The sequence below is a fragment of the Schistocerca piceifrons genome, chromosome X (genome assembly GCF_021461385.2).
Source record: "Schistocerca piceifrons isolate TAMUIC-IGC-003096 chromosome X, iqSchPice1.1, whole genome shotgun sequence".
Classification (NCBI taxonomy): Eukaryota; Metazoa; Arthropoda; class Insecta; order Orthoptera; family Acrididae; genus Schistocerca; species Schistocerca piceifrons.
In genome coordinates this window covers 778,213,730-778,228,252 of record NC_060149.1, presented here as the reverse complement: position 1 = coordinate 778,228,252, position 14,523 = coordinate 778,213,730, and the positions used below count along the sequence as shown (strand labels likewise).

General features: G+C 42.9%; 1 protein-coding gene across 2 annotated transcripts in view; it reads right to left on the bottom strand.

The window, feature by feature from the left end:
* Positions 1-14,523, bottom strand: part of LOC124721242 (nuclear hormone receptor FTZ-F1 beta) — a 411,982-nt gene that overhangs the window by 118,929 nt on the left and 278,530 nt on the right. The gene's annotated exons all lie outside the window — the stretch shown is intronic.

Here is a 14,523-nt window from a genome sequence, read left to right as displayed (position 1 = left end):
GCCAACCAGAGAGCCTCTTATTAAAGTCTGAACAAACATTCCAGCTTGCTCCACTGGGCTTAACGGCTGCTTCCATAGTATGTGGCTTCGTGTTCTCTCCTGTCTTTCAGATTCTCATCTTCAAAGGGGAGGCCACAACGTTGGGACCACGGTCTTACTTAAAACTTTGTGCACCTTTCGTAGGCCATTAAAACAACATAATGAGCTAGTAGCAAGGTGCACTACTCTGGCAATTCCGAGAAAATCGCAAAGGAAGTTTGCAGCTCATTACTAAGCCCAAGTCACGGTACGAAAAACACAACCAAAACGTCATGTTGAAAAGATGCATATTGTAGTTTGCTTATAAAATGTGAACTTTAACAGTGAGGAAGATGTTTTTCAAGTATGTTTTGTATTGTGATGTGATGTTTTGTGAGTTACGTGGTATTGCAACAAAAGTAATAAAAAAGAAGTGTAACTTAAATTCTGAGTGCTGATTACATTTTTACATCACCATTGTGCTAACTTCCAAAGATTTAATCTTCAAGAATGGTTTGTGACACACATCTATAAAGCTTTTCAATATCGCAAAATAACACCTAGGCCTTTCTGCATCCGAGCTTGGAATCATCACCACCTAGATTTTCGACGATTGAGCCATGAGTTTACAATGAGACTAGCGTGGGAAACACGAAAAGATGAGTGCCTAGTTTATCCATTATTTCATGAGGCGACTTTATTAACTGTGCTCTAATGACACCTGCCACATAATATAACTTTGTTGTTGCCCGAAAATGCAGTATTTAGCAGCGTGAGCAACACCATAATCATAATTTTTGACAGTTGTTGTGGTAGGGTTGTTAGAACACTACTTAACCTAAATTATTCTAAGGACAAACACACACACCCATGCCCGAGGGAGGACTCGAACCTTCGCCGGGGCCAGCCGTACAGTTCATGACTGCAGCGCCTGAGACCGCTCGGCTAATCCCGCGCGGCGTCAAACAGCGGAATCACGTTCCTGTGACACATAAGTTTGCCACCCAATGATGGAGCCTGTGTGCGGTAGAAATCTGTTATCACTGCGAAAATGTTGATCGGGTAGGTATTTCTTTAGATGTAAGAAATGATGGAAATTGGGGCTAGCACCATCAGTACTACACGAAGAATCATCTCCAAGTACAACTCGAGCAGAAAGAATTTGGGCGTTAACATGATCGTCTGCCAGCTAAACACACAAAAGTATCATGACCCTCTTGGCGTGAACAGCTCGACGAAGTTTCCGCTGCTTAGATTTTGTCCTGGAAGGTGATACAGTGTCGCCAACACGTCGACTGCCTAGTTTTCCGGGATAAAACACCCTACCGATGTTTCATCACCTGTACAGGTCTTTTCCAAGAACTCGTCATCGTCATCAGAGTATGGGTGTAGAAATGTCGAAGCCGCTCCATAACCTTTGTCTAGCATTCTGGAGTCGTGTTCTTCGACAACCAGCCAAGAACAACAGGTTCTCAGCAATAATTTCGCGCAACAAAGAACGGAATATATTCCATAAATGTCTGCTGATTTCCGTTATCTAAATAAATTGCTATCCATAATGCGCTACCATACCAGATCAACATGACAGTCACTAATAAAAGACGGTTGCTCATTGCGCTCTTCATCATGGGCATATATTGGCGAAAATACATGTTTAATTCCGTAGGTACACATAAAATATCATCCGAAATTGTGCTAAACGCATTCTCTGAAAATTATTTCGAGCAGTTAGTTCACGAGCCCACGCGAATAGTAAATGGTTGCGAAAACACACTTGACCTCTTAGCAACAAATAATCCTGAGTTAATAACGAGCATCAAACCCGATTTAGGGATTAGTGAACACACAGTTGTCGTAGCGAGATTAAATATTGCAATCCACAAATCCTCGAAAAATAAACAAAAAATATACCTATTCAAAAAATCCGATAAAAATTCACTTGACGCCTTCCTGACAGGCAATCTCCACTCATCCCAAATTAATAATTTAAGTGTAGACCAGATGTGGCTTAAATTCAAAGAAATACTATCGGCAGCTATTGAGAGATTTATACCAAATAAATTAACAAACGACGGAGCTGATCCTCCTTGGTACGCGAAACAGGTTAGAACACTGTTGCAGAAACAACGAAACAAACATGCCAAATCTAAACAGGCGCAAAATCCCCAAGATTGGCGATCTTTTACAGAAGTTCGAAATTTAGCGCGGTCTTCAATGCGAGATGCCTATAACAGTTTCCACAACGAAACTTTGTCTCGAAATGTGGCAGAAAATCCAAAGAGATTCTGGTCGTATGTGGAGTATGTTAGCGGCAAGAAACAATCAGTGCCTTCACAATACTGCTGTGCGGTGTGGGATCCTTACCAGATAGGACTGACGGAGTACTCGAAAAAGTCCAAAGAAAGGCAGCACGTTTTGTATTATCACGATATATGGGAGTGTCACAGAAATGATACAGGATTTGGGCTGGAAATCTTCTCACGAAATTCCAATCACCAACTTTCTCCTCCGAATGCGAAAATATTTTGTTGACACCGGCCTGCATAGGGAGGAACGATCACCACGATAAGATAAGGGAAATCAGAGCTCGTACGGAAAGATATATGTGTTCACTCTTTCCGCGTGCAATACGAGATTGGAATAATAGAGAATTGTGAAGGTGGTTCGATTAACCCTCTGCCAGGCACTTGAATGTGATTTGCAGAGTATCGATGTAGATGTAGATGTAGATTTTAAAGATCTTCGTAAAGTTACCCACACCAATAACACCATCTGCTTTCTATAAGCCGGCACATACATTACACGGACTTGACGATGGATTTTTATCGGTGGTGTGTTCTGTACATTCAAAGGCTTGACGTATCAAATCTTGTAGATGGCGGAATATTTTTTATACGCTAAAATTGCAGTACAACTTTTGAAGAGGTAAGTATCTACGTATAAATGAGTCTACGGTAAATGTAAGCATCAAGCTCTTTCAGAATATTCCTAGAATCAATGAGGTCATAAATGACGTATCACTGTCGGTGACGTAACTAATTCCAAGCGGACATTGCAGAAAGAAGCAGACCGCGTGTTATCCGATCTACTCGATATGGCTATGCGTTGCAAAAGGTATAGCGGATTACGGAGGCGGTTTGAAATCCGAGAAGTAACGCGAGATCCTGCCTCGGGCGCTAGAGGCCATACCTCTCCCGTGTCTTCCTAGACAACGAGCAACAGTTGCCTGCGCTCACGGTAATATGAGGGAACTGTCGCACCATAATAAGCTCTTCAGATCGCGAGCCATAAAAACAAATCTCAATAAATGGTGCAACTATGAGGAAATGTCTGAAAATAAGGCCTTTTATGTCCATATGAAGTTGGTGTACGTATCCACATATTCTGTTTAGTTTTACAAATGCTCAGGAAAACTGAGTATTATCGCGTACATTAATATCAAGCACACTCATTATCACATTACATCTGCTTGTAGATACAGTGCTCTTACACAATAGGACAATCAGCTTATGTAACTGACGAAGAGAAAAGTGCCAACTAATCTGGAGCACGACTGAAAATTTTGATACCAATAAAAGAGCCACACAAACACTTTTAATCGTAAAAACACGATTAACAAATCCATTGGTCAGGTGATGTAAAATAAATAAAAAGTGGTCTAACTAAAAAATTCATATTTCTTTACGTTCTACACGAATACGTAATAAAAATGGGGGTTCCTATTTAAAAAAAACACCGCAGCTGATATCCGTTTGACCTATGACAGCACCATCTAACGGGCCAACCATAGCGTCATCTGGTTTCTCCCTTCAAGCTAGACAAATTTCGTTCATGTAGTTTTTTCGTTTGAAGTAGTTTTTTCGTTTGACACTTATTTCGTGAGATATTTCACCCGGTCACGATCAATGGACCACCCTGTATACCATGCTGTAAGAGGAAGAACATGAAAGGGAAGGGGTAGTTGCGAAAGGACTAACAATTTCGTAACTTATCTCCGATGTTCTTCAATCTGTACGCGGAGCACGCAGTAGAGGACACCAAAGAGAAATTTGGGAAGGGAAATAAAATTCGTTGGAGAAGAAATCAGAATTTTGAGGTTTGCTGATGAACTTGTAATTCTGTCAGGTATGGCAAAGGACTTGGAAGAGCCACTGGACGGAATGGATTGTGCGTTGAAATGAGATTATAAAATGAACATCAACAGAAGTAAAACAATGGTAATGGGATGTAGCCAAATTAAATCAGATGATGCTGAAGGAATTAGATTGGGATATGAGACTGAAAGTAGTAGACGAGTTTTGCTATTTGGGCAGCAAAATAACTGATGATGGTCGAAAAGTGGAGAAGATATAAAATTCAAACTGGCTATAGCATGAAATTTTTTTCGTAAGAAAGAGGTATTTGTTAACATCGACTACAAATTTGAGTGTTAGAAAGCCTATTCTGAAGGTATACACGACATTTCAGAATCCCTACTACAGGGGTATACGGCTGTAGAGGGAGCTTATTAGATGACGTTTTGAAAGGAACCAATATCCAGAAATGTAAAGTCTTCCAGAAATGTAAAGTCTGGATGTAAAACACATTTGAAGATCGTATTGATTTCAAATCTCTTGCTTCACGGTACTCACACAGCGAAGGGGAGACAATGACTTCCGGATTGTGTGCTCTACAGGGGCATGGTCAACGTTTGGAGTATTGGTCGTCGGATTCTCTTCTGCTTTACGAACGACTTCCTCCTCAGAATATGGAGAGCGGCGCGACCGTGGAGCACCGGTCAACGGACCAAGTTGCGAAAGTACCAAATTTTCGCAGCCGTTGTTGTATACGGACGAAAACAGTATGTGATGGGTTTCATAACTACAACAAGGACTACCGATGGCATCTTCTTCTCAGTTCGTGTGTGTACCATGAAGCGGGAGCTTTGAAATGGTTCCAATGGCTCTGAGCACTATGGGACTTACCATCTGTGGTCATCAGTCCCCTAGAACTTAGAACTACTTAAACCTAACTAACCTAAGGACATCACACACATCCATGCCCGAGGTAGGATTCGAACCTGCGACCGTAGCAGTCGCACGGTTCCGGACTGAGCGCCTAGAACCGCTAGACCACCGCGGCCGGCTGGAGCTTTGAAAATGATCCGAGCTTAAAGTTTATTTTATATCCAAACGGCACATATCCGGATATTGGTTCCATATGAAAGCTTTAACTACTAACAAGGAAGCGTCAACACAACCTTATACTGTAAGGAGATAAAAGTATTCTCGCAAGACGTCGGCCCCAGCAATCGATCATGCGCGAAAATTTGGGCCACAATTCTGACAGTACGCGGTAATGACCTTCTGCGAGTACAGCTTTTAAATTTAAAATTACTCTTGTGTCGCTCTGTCATCCTTGTGATGTGAGCCGGCCAAATGCCCAGTGGACAAGACATTTATAAATGCGCGTTTGCCCGGGAATTTGTCCAAAGTCGTTCTAAATGCCCAAAATCTGGGTGTACCTTTTTAAAGTTTTTACTGCAAGAATGTACAATTCACCAATGAAAATAACGAATGGGACAGTACTCTCAATATTTAAGTTAGTAAATGTTTACACTTAAACCTACGTATGTCACTCATGACTTTATTGCTAAGAACTTAGTCGCGTGTTGCTGATAGCTGCTTATCATCTATAATGTTACCAGTTCTACTCTTTACTTTCTGTCTCTGGAGCGCGCGCACACACACACACCGTGTTGAACACCGGTGTAGTGATAAGCCGCTATAAAAATACATTATCCTTATGTCATCGCTTTGTAATGTAACACATTTTGTAACCCGTATCAAACTCTGAATATTATTGAAGAATGATTATTGATAACAAAATTATTACTGAGGATATTAAGCAACTGTCGTGTGTTACTTGATGATAAATTTATTCTTAAATGTTCGTTTTCAGTGAGAAACAAAAAAAAAAAAAAGTGAGTTATTGTCAGCTATACGACATTTGAAATAGACTACAATTTTCTAGTCTGCTTCTTTGTTCATCTGCTTTCGTATGACTGCACCTCTGTGATCACAAAAAAAAAGATTTAATAACAAAGAATCGATGCCCACCTTGCAGCTAATCTTCTCGATCCAGCAGTACACGGTAGTAACCTGAAGCCTATCAAGATGCTTTGCTGCAATAAGGTTTGCCTATGGCACAGCATAGCACACTAGACTAGATGTTATTCCGGTTAGAGAGAACTTGGCTGATTATAGGGATAAACAAGGAGTTTGGTCCAGGAAATTTGTGTGGGAAGGAGTGGGTCCTCACTCTCAGGAAGATAAAATTCATCGTGTAAATCCTTTACTGCTGTGGCGAGGTGTAAGAAGCACTCGTGAATTGGTAGAAGTTGGCTTAAAACTTATGGGCGCTCCAGTTACATCTGCCGCTACAAAGCGCTCCAACTTTCTGATGGATCCGCAGTAGAAAAAGAAACAGACTCACATTAGAGAGAGCTGCAAAACTAACCTACGTCTCCTATAACAGGCAGTCGATGAATGGAGCCTGAACACGACATAAGCCTGCTGATCTCAAGGAAAAATCCATACTGAACAGTCCAAGCAAAGACAAAATGGAAAGGAACCCCAAAGTTAGCGAGGAATCAGATTCAGGAGAATATGAGGCAGAGTCGGAACTTCATGATTCTTCTTCAACTCATGAAGATCAAGAAACTAACCGAGAACCACTTTTTAGTTTTTTTGCAGTAGTGTAGTATAAGTAACAATACTACCTACAGGCTAGCTGCTTAATATGAACTATACTTTATTTCACAAATTACTTTTAAACTTGGGTGTTATTTTCTTTTTTTTATTGTTTACTTCCCCAAGAACTGACCATATTAAAGATGTAAAAGTTATCAGAATGAAATTTTCACTCTGCAGCGGAGTGTGCGCTAGTAAGAAACTGCCTGCCAGATTAAAACTGTGTGTCGGACCGAGCCTCTGACTCGGACCTTTGCCTTTCGCGGGCAAGTGCTCTACCATCTCAGCTATCCAAGCACGACTCATGACCCGTCATCACAGCTTTACTTCTGCCAGCACCTCGTCTCCTACCTTCCAAACTTAACAGAAGCTCTCCTGCGAACCTTGCAGAACTAGCACTGCTGGAAGAAAGGATACTGCACAGACATGGCTTAGCCACAGCCTGAGGGATGTTTCCAGAATGAGATTTTCACTCTGCAGCGGAGTGTGCGCTGATATGAAACTTCCTGGCAGATTAAAGCTGTGTGTTAGTCCGGGACCCGAACTCACGACCTTTGCTTTCTCGAGCAAGTGCTCTACCATCTGAGCTACCCAACCACGACTGACAGCTTGCCCGCGAAAGGCAAAGATCCCGAGTTCGCGTCTGGGTCCGGCACACAGTTTTCATCTGCCAGGAAGTTTCGTGTAAAAGTTATGTTTACAGTCCAATTTATTTGCCCTCGTAACTCTCCCGTAACTCTCAAGTGGCTTTTTAAACTTGGTTACCCAACCACTGAAAAAGCAGTGTTGCAACACAACTTTTCCAGTACAAAATATCAACTTAAATTTTTTATAGCCGTCGCTCATCAATTAATCTTTAAAATGCATAAATGCACGGACAGTTTTGAATTTTGGGCATTTGTCCAGGCATTTATTGTGGACATTTGTCTCAATTTACAAATGGCCAGAAATCTCGGCCGAATGCCCGTGTGCGAAGTACTGTACAGGAGATTGATTACCAGAGCCCTCCTATTCGCTTATGTTGAAGGCCAAGGTAGAAGAGACAAGAGGTGGACACATCTGCCGAACGTGTTATGAAATCCTTCTCGAGCACACACGTTAGTCTTAGCTAAAAGTAGTAAGCAATATCAGTAAATGTCAACCTTACGCACATATACGTTCAGTATTATTTGACAACATTCTCATACTGATATTCAGCAGCTATATATACGACCCAGAACCTTAACGAGTGAACATAAGCATCTAAAGACTTACTATGAAATTAATTACCTTCGATTTACAATGTAGGCACGCCAATCACTTTGAAGAACAGCGTGTCTCCTCACTTTTATACTATCAGTCTTGAACTGCATTTGTGAATCGCAACATAAAAATGTTCGAAGCAAAGATCACTGGCAACAGCTATTGGTAAGCAATTGTGCACTTCGACAATTAACACATCATCTTACCAATGTCAGAAAAGTATTTCAGAAACCTCTTACTCCACTCTGTAGTACTTCGCGCTCCGACGTTCGAGTTGCTGCAATGGGGCTCGGCGAGTGAAAAACAATTGGTGTGCGCGAAATTTAAATGCCGTACATTCGGAAGTTTATAACTGGGTACTATGTGAATTATGTCCTAAAATTTCGCTCGGGCTCGAGTATTGCGTTTGATATCTTGCAAGTGTGCTTTTTTTCCTTTAAAATAATGGTCAATATTTGCGTGTGTGGTGTCCGTTCTTTCGGACATGTCCGAAAGAACAGACACCACACGTATAAATATGTAAATATATGCTTCTTGCAGGTGAAATGATATCTTCTGTGCGGATGCACTCATTCGTTCGAATACTGAATAGCTGCGAGCATACAGCGCATAATTGGAAGGAGAACACAACACGTGCAATGTGCAGCATGTGGGACTTGGGCTGGAAAGGAGGGGGGGGGGGGGGGTACTGGGATGACCCGAGTGACCGAGGCGGTGCCGGCATGGTAGCTCAGCGTGTTCTGTCAGAGAGCTGGCTGTTATCTGTAGTAGAAAAGACATCCTGAGTGAGTGGATCAACGATGAACTTGAACGGTTGTCATGTGACATCCGCCATGACTAAACGCATCGAACAATAACGAACAAAAGCCGACCGTTGTGGCCGAGCGGTTCTAGGCGCTTCAGTCTGGAACCGCGCGACCGCTACGGTCGCAGGTTCGAACGCTGTCTCGGGCATGGACGTGTGTGATGTCCTTAGGTTAGTTAGATTTAAGTAGTTCTAAGTTCTAGAATGGAAAAGAAAATTGAAAATGCGCTAAGTGACGATCAGTTTGGCTTTAGGAAAAGTAAAGGGACGAGAGAGGCAATTCTGACGTTACGGCTAATAATGGAAGCAAGGCTAAAGAAAAATCAAGACACTTTCATAGGATTTGTCGACCTGGAAAAAGCGTTCGACAATATAAAATGGTGCAAGCTGTTCGAGATTCTTAAAAAAGTAGGGGTAAGCTATAGGGAGAGACGGGTCATATACAATATGTACAACAACCAAGAGGGAATAATAAGAGTGGACGATCAAGAACGAAGTGCTCGTATTAAGAAGGGTGTTAAGACAAGGCTGTAGCCTTTCGCCCCTACTCTTCAATCTGTACATCGAGGAAGCAATGACGGAAATAAAAGAAAGGTTCAGGAGTAGAATTAAAATACAAGGTGAAAAGATATCAATGATACGATTCGCTGATGACATTGCTGTCCTGAGTGAAAGTGTAGAAGAATTAAATGATCTGCTGAACGGAATGAACAGTCTAATGAGTACACAGTATGGTTTGAGAGTAAATCGGAGAAAGACGAAGGTAATGAGAAATAGTAGAAATGAGAACAGTGAGAAACTTAACGTCAGGATTGATGGTCACGAAGTCAATGAAGTTAAGGAATTCTGCTACCTAGGCAGTAAAATAAACAATGACGGACGTAGCAAGGAGGACATCAAAAGCAGACTCGCTATGGCAAAAAAGGCATTTCTGGCCGAGAGAAGTCTACTAATATCAAATACCGGCCTTAATTTGAGGAAGAAATTTCTGAGGATGTACTTCTGGAGTACAGCATTGTATGGTAGTGAAACATGGACTGTGGGAAAACCGGAACAGAAGAGAATCGAAGCATTTGAGATGTGGTGCTATAGACGAATGTTGAAAATTAGGTTGACTGATAAGGTAAGGAATGGGAGGTTCTACGCAGAATCGGAGAGGAAAGGAATATGTGGAAAACACTGATAAGGAGAAGGGACAGGATGATAGGACATCTGCTAAGACATGAGGGAATGACTTCCATGGTACTAGAGGGAGCTGTAGAGGGCAAAAATTGTAGAGGAAGACAGAGATTGGAATACGTCAAGCAAATAACTGAGGACGTAGGTTGCAAGTGCTACTCTGAGATGAAGAGGTTAGCACAGGAAAGGAATTCGTGGCGGGCCGCATCAAACCAGTCAGTAGACTGATGACAAAAAAAAGTTCTAGGGGACTGATGACCTCAGATGTTACGTCCCATAGTGCTCAGAGCCATTTGAACAATTTTGAACGAACAAAATAAAAAAAGAAGAAAAGGCTGTTAAGGAAACGTTCTATAGAAGCGAAGCATCCGGGTTCTAGTCCCGGTCGAGCACACATTTTCATATGTCACCGTCGCATTTAATGCACTGTCCGTATTCAGCTGAAATCGGTAAGTTTCTCTTTCATACAAGGTCAGGTAGGTGATTTTTTTTTGTGTTAGCAGAAGAGCCAACACCGTGTTACGAGTGGAGGTCGAAATGTACGCGTTTTAGCTCAAGCAGGCTAGCGTGAGGAGGGAAGAACTATACTGAGTGAGGTCTGGAACATGACAAGGAATGAGAATTCAGAAAGCGGACGTAATTAGTTTGATACTTAACTTTAATCCATTAATGATGAACGTCGCTCTTGACGGTACATGATTCACAATATTATCTGTTCAGAATACATTCTTGAAGATATTTCTTATAGTAACTGAATATGGCGCCTTGCTAGGTCGTAGCAAATGACGTAGCTGAAGGCTATGCTAAACTGTCGTCTCTGCAAATGAGAGCGTATGTAGACAGTGAACCATCGCTAGCAAAGTCGGCTGTACAACTGGGGCGAGTGCTAGGGAGTCTCTCTAGACTAGGCCTGCCGTGAGGCGGCGCTCGGTCTGCAATCACTGATAGTGGCGGCACGCGGGTCCGACGTATACTAACGGACCGCGGCCGATTTAAAGGCTACCACCTAGCAAGTGTGGTGTCTGGCGGTGACACCACAGATTTTCCTTATAAGTCGACTCTAAAGCTCCTAGAAGCCTGTAACATGAATTTGAAACACATGTGTTTGGAGTTATCTGTGTGCGAAAGTGAAACGTGGACGATAAACAGTTCAGACAAGAATAGAATAGCGGTGTTTGTAACGTAGTGTTGCAAATAATAATAACTGCCGAGGCGGTACTAAATCGAACTGGGGAGAAAAATGTATAGCACACCTGGACTAGAAGAAGGGATCGGTTGGTAGGACACATCTCCTTAGCCACCATGGTACTGTCAGTTTGGTAAGAGGGGTGGGGGTGGGGAGAGGGGAGGGGGGTGACTGTAGAGTGAGACCTGGACTACAGTAGGCAGGTTCAAACTAGAGATGGGTCGAACTCGTTCATTCCAGTGAACTACTTCATTCATTTCACTCTTTGCCGTGAAGCGTTCAAATGAAGTAGTTCATTCATGAAGTAGGGAAGCCTGGCGAAGTTGCCCAGTTCGCCGCTCAGCCGCGGCTACGCTCGCTTCGCCTCGCTCGTACAATAAAGCTTCGTAATACTTCATAGTTTTACCAACAGATGGCCGAACTACGCAGTAACGTGCACGCACCGTTTTACACTCTTACAGCGTCTGAGCATGGTCGAAAGGGACAAAGGAAAGATAAACAGACAAGCCTGTCACATATAAAGAAGGTATAAGGAAAGATACACAGACAAGCCTGTCACATATAAAGAAGGTATTACATTTAATCATGGTCGACATTTTCTCATGAAGCGCCCAAAAAAGTCTTTATCTGCCAAGTAAAACATTATTTGTTGTATTCATGGACTGAAAACTAGGGCTACCAACGAAATGCAGTCCAATTTTACGTTCCTTTTAAAATTTAATCTAAAATAGAATGAGTATGTTTACCACTGTCACAAAGTCTACAGGGTGTTACAAAAAGGTACGGCCAAACTTTCAGGAAACATTCCTCACATACAAAAAAAGAAAATATGTTATGTGGACATGTGTCCGGAAACGCTTACTTTCCATGTTAGAGCTCATTTTATTACTTCTCTTCAAATCACATTAATCTTGGAATGGAAACACACAGCAACAGAACGTACCAGCGTGACTTCAAACACTTTGTTAGAGGAAATGTTCAAAACGTCCTCCGTTAGCGAGGATACATGCATCCACCCTCCGTCGCATGGAATCCCTGATGCGCTGATGCAGCCCTGGAGAATGGCGTATTGTATCACAGCCGTCCACAATACGAGCACGAAGAGTCTCTACATTTGGTACCGGGGTTGCGTAGACAAGAGCTTTCAAATGCCCCCATAAATGAAAGTCAAGAGGGTTGAGGTCAGGAGAGCGTGGAGGCCATGGAATTGGTCCGCCTCTACCAATCCATCGGTCACCGAATATGTTGTTGAGAAGCGTACGAACACTTCGACTGAAATGTGCAGGAGCTCCATCGCGCATGAACCACATGTTGTGTCGTACTTGTAAAGGCACATGTTCTAGCAGCACAGGTAGAGTATCCCGTATGAAATCATGATAACGTGCTCCATTGAGCGTAGGTGGAAGAACATGGGGCCCAATCAAGACATCACCAACAATGCCTGCCCAAACGTTCACAGAAAATCTGTGTTGATGACGTGATTGCACAATTGCGTGCGGATTCTCGTCAGCCCACACATGTTGATTGTGAAAATTTACAATTATATCACATTGGAATGAAGCCTCATCCGTAAAGAGAACATTTGCACTGAAATGAGGATTGACACATTGTTGGATGAACCATTCGCAGAAGTGTACCCGTGGAGGCCAATCAGCTGCTGATAGTGCCTGCAAACGCTGTACATGGTACGGGAACAACTGGTTCTCCCGTAGCACTCTCCATACAGTGACGTGGTCAACGTTACCTTGTACAGCAGCAACTTCTCTGACGCTGACATTAGGGTTATCCTCAACTGCACGAAGAATTGCCTCGTCCATTGCAGGTGTCCTCGTCGTTCTAGGTCTTCCCCAGTCGCGAGTCATAGGCTGGAATGTTCCGTGCTCCCTAACGCCGATCAATTGCTTCTAACGTCTTCCTGTTGGGACACCTTCGTTCTGGAAATCTGTCTCGATACAAACGTACCGCGCCACGGCTATTGCCCCGTGCTAATCCATACATCAAATGGGCATCTGCCAACTCCGCATTTGTAAACATTTCACTGACTGCAAAACCACGTTCGTGATGAACACTAGCCTGTTGATGCTACGTACTGATGTGCTTGATGCTAGTACTGTAGAGCAATGAGTCGCATGTCAACACAAGCACCGAAGTCAACATTACCTTCCTTCAATTGGGCCAACTGGCGGTGAATCGAGGAAGTACAGTACATACTGACGAAACTAAAATGAGCTCTAACATGGAAATTAAGCGTTTCCGGACACATGTCCACATAACATCTTTTCTTTATTTGTGTGTGAGAAATGTTTCCTGAAAGTTTGGCCGTACCTTTTTGTAACACCCTGTATATATCTACGTTAAGTAATTATTCAGAAGTTTTCCTGTAGGTTTTATTTTTGTTGAGAATAATAACCCTCCAGATTCAAAACGTAAACTGTCACCTGTAGTCATTGGTACGATTTCAGGTAAAATTCCCCTTTCAGTGTTATTAACAAACCTTTTATTTTCATGTTGGCTGTGCGTGCTCACACAGCCAGCCTCTTCGTTTGTATCTGTAATATTCATTTGAGCGCAAGCGCTGCCAAAGGTAAGCTACCGATAGACGGGTAGTATAACAACTTCACAAATAGTCACGGGTAATGATGTCAGCACTGCAGGAAACAGCTGACGCTGCCTTCCCCTCGCTCCTCACCTCCACAACCTCTCGCAAACCAATCGTTTCTCACAAACGCCGCGCGATTCGTCGACAGGCAGTAGAGGGGGGACTGAAGTGAAGGGAGAATGAGTGACGTAGCGCCGATGTAATGGGATGAGGGAGAGGGGAAGAGAGTGAGTGAACTAGAAAAAAGAGTGGAGTGTGTTATCTGTGAAGAGTTTGAAGTACCAGTTCATTGAAATTGAGTGGTTAGTTCACACTTCACTGGAGTGAAGCGTTCATTTGAACGACTCATTCACGAGCTCCCCCATCACTAGTTCAAACGGATGTAAGTTGCATTAGCTACGCAGACATGAGGCCGTTTGCAATGGCTCTGAGCACTATGGGACTTAACATCTGAGGTCATCAGTCCCCTAGACTTAGAACTACTTAAACCTAACTAACCTAAGGACATCACACACGTCCATGCCCGAGGCAGGATTCGAACCTGCGACCGTAGCGGTCCAGACTGAAGCGCCTAGAACCGCTCGGCCACAACGGCCGGCTGGCCGTTTGCACTGGACACACTAGCGTGGAGAACTGCAGCAAACGAATCATCAGACGGACAGCAGCAACAGCAGCAACAGTACAGTTTCATTATTACTGAAAAGGTAACTTTAGCACACAGAATGAGAATGGCCGCGTATCAGCTAGTTTTGCCTGGGGAGCT